This window comes from Alligator sinensis, unplaced genomic scaffold (genome assembly GCF_000455745.1).
Source record: "Alligator sinensis unplaced genomic scaffold, ASM45574v1 scaffold280_1, whole genome shotgun sequence".
NCBI classification, from domain to species: domain Eukaryota; kingdom Metazoa; phylum Chordata; order Crocodylia; family Alligatoridae; genus Alligator; species Alligator sinensis.
The window spans coordinates 4,730,893-4,734,209 of record NW_005841835.1 but is presented as its reverse complement, the minus strand read 5'-3'; positions in this window follow the sequence as shown (position 1 = coordinate 4,734,209).

Sequence of the window (3,317 nt, the reverse complement as noted above, 5' to 3'; positions counted from 1 at the left end):
GCTGTTGGTCCCCCGCGGCGGGCGCGCCCCGACTGCAGGCGCCGTCTGTCCCTGGGCGGACTCCTGGCCTGCCCTGTTTGCACAGCGCCCCCCCCGCTGGCACAAGCTAAGCCGGACGCCCAGGCGGACGCGCCGGGCATCCTTGGCATAGCTGGGCCCGGCTGCCGTGCTGTGCCACTCCTCAGGGCTCCTGCACTTGTGGTCACGCCGGAGCCGGCGCCTTTCTGTGGTTGTGAGGCGCTCCCGGCTACAGCAGGGCGCTCCTCGGGCCCGGGCTTGCCCAGCCTGGCTGCAGGGGGCCCTGAGGAGCGCGGCGGCCCGTCGGACCTCTGCTCACTGCCGAGCAATGAAGCAGGGGCTGGTTTTGCAGTTTCCCCCAGTGAGTCCTTCCCTTCTACCGCTCGCTTAACCCCACACCCCCGGCTAAAATTGCTCGGGGTGTGATCCCCGCGTGGTTTGAATTCCGGGGGTCGGTGCAGCTCTGGTCAGGCCGGATGCTGCACGAGGCGCCCGGGCCCGTGGGAGGGGTTTCCCGACCCACCGCAGCGGGATGGGACCAGCCTCCCTCGGGCCTGATGCGATCCACAGCAGCCTCCCCCGGCCGCCGCGTGAACTGCAGCCCCGCGGAGGGAGGGCAGCCGGGGGCTTTGTTCGCCCATCTGCCAAGTTAAGTTTTGTCGTCGACATTTTATGGCTTAAAGCTCTCCTTGCAGAGATTGCGAATCAAAGGAGAAACCGCGCAGTAATTTTGATCAGTCGTCAATTTAGGCAAGCCCCGTAATTATGATGATGTTCTACACTCGGGCTTGCTCCACCTGCATATGTCTCCCTGATCTACAGAGAAGCATTACCTTCCCTAATGTTGCTGTCCTTAATTCTGCAGCTAGTTCGCAACGTTTTCTCATGTAAACACCTCCGGCTCCCAACGCCTTTTCCTCTCCTGAGAAGTATGTGTGATTGGCCTCTTCATGGATGAGGAGCAGCTTAATCTATGGCCATATCAAGTGTTCAGCAAAATATTCTTAAAATATTCTTAAAATTACTCCTTGCCCACCCCTACCTGATTGCTAATGGGTCATTACAGAGGGGTGTACGACTTATTTGAAATTAAAACAAAAAAAGTTATTTTTCTGTGGAAAGATGTTATGTTTGAATGTGCATGTGACATCTTCAGTGATAGTTAGATGCTTCTGTTCACTTCATGATTCAGGGGAAAATGAAGGTCTCATAGACAAAGAGGCCCATTCTAGAGGCTGAAAGGATTTTCTGGGGAGACTTCACACATCCTTTTTCCCTGGAAAGGAGCCAGATTTTCCTGGGAAGATCACGCCCTTATTTTGGCCAGCAGAATTAGTGTATTTAAGAGCAGCAAGCATTGCACTACAGAGAAAGTGCTATTTGTAAGGCATAACAGCAATGAACTTGATTAGTTTTACTACCAAATTCATAGACCAGTGACTCTCAACCAGGGTACCATGCAGCCTGGGGTGCCTTGAGACCCTTTCAAGGGTGTCATGGGGTACTACACAATATTAGCACCATTAGAAGTACAAACATGATTTACAAGATAAATCCAGGCAGACCCTGGCAGCAGTCCAAATTGCCATAGTGTACACCGCTGTACATACACTTCTTTGTAGGACAAATTGTCCTGCAATGAGCAAACTGCCCTTGCCCAGCTCCTACCCTGGTGCTGTTCCCAGATGTTTTACCTGGTGGCCTGGAGCAGCAGGGGCACAGTTTGGGCAGCACAGAGGCCTGGTTGGCAGCCAGACCATTGCTCTGGATGGCCAGGCCTCCATGTATGCCGGTGCATGCTTTTCACGCATGAGTTCTGCTGCTTTTTGTGCCATCTTTTTTTTGGCCCTTTGCTGCAAATTTGTTGCACGGGGCACATTTTAACATTTACCATGTGTGGTTTGTAGTGCCACAAAGAGGTTTGCAGGACCACAAATGGCATACCCCTGCATGTTTGGATGCAGCCAGAGATTTCAAATCAAAATCCAAAGTGTTAAAAACATTCTGACCTGTTGTGGTCTGACTTCTTTGCAACAGGAAAATTGCTCTATTATCTTTCTGTAGTTAAAAACCAAGTAAAAACTAGGAGCTGGTAGTTTTTGAGGGGTGCCTTGAATGTATCAAAGGGTGACTCAAGTTTGTCAAGGTATACCTTGTGACTAAAAAGTTTTGAGAACCACTGCCATAGACAATAGTATGCATTCTTAAGTACTGTCTCTTCATGTATTTTCTATTAAGTAACTTTTGACATCTAGAAGAAGCAAGATTTGGTTGGTAATATATTGGACCAACTTTATAGTTGGGAGAGATATTGGACAAGCACAAACAATGCTACACTCTGTATATATACAGACACAAGACACTCTCATAGCAGGTCAGTTCCCCTTGCTAATAACTCAGTTACTTGTTTTCATTAGTGCTCCCATTGCTCCAAGGGTTTAGGTTGTAGCCGTGTTGGTCTAAGGACATAGGCAGACAAGTTTCCTTGGGTGAATTTGATATCTTTTATTAGACCAACCCAAATAGTTGGAGAATAGTTATTAAGCAAGCTTTCGGGTTCAAAAACCCTTCGTCAGGCTGTGGAAGTTTCAGCAGTTGGTGTGTGCTCTTTCTGGATGGAATGAAAAGTAAAGAAGCCAGGGGCTGGGCTGGGGAGTCAGTTGCCAGGCAGATTATAATGTATCAAAAATCCGATGTCTATGTTTAGTCCATGATCTCTAGTATCCAGGAGGTTGATGAAATGGAGCTCATAGGCTGGTCTCTGGGAAGTGTTGTGTAAGTTTCCCTTGAGGATCAGGACTGAGAGATTGGAGAGAAAGTGGCCCTCCTGTGAGAAATGTGCCCCCACCGGTAATTGGGTGTTTCTGTCTTTGATAGATTTCCGGTGTGTGTTCATTCTGGTGCGCAGTTGTTGTCTGGTCTCTCCTACATATCTTTCATCAGGGCATTTGGTGCATTGGATGAGGTATATTACATTTCTGGAGGTGCAGCTGTAAGATCCTGGGATGCTGATGGCTCTGTTGTGGGGTGTAGTAGTAGTGGGGGTGGTGGAGATGTGTTGGCACGTTTTGCATTTCTTGTCCTGGCACTGTCTGGATCCTTTTGGTGTGTTCTGGGCTTGAGGAAGTTTGCTTCTGGTGATGAGGTTGGCAAGATTCGGTGCTTGTTTGAAGGCTAGGATGGGTGGCTCTGGGAAGATCTTTTTAAAAATAGGGTCTTTTTCTAATATGGGTTGCAATTTTTTGAGGATTTTCCGTACAGGTTCAAGGGAGGGGTGATACGTCATAACCAGCGGTGTG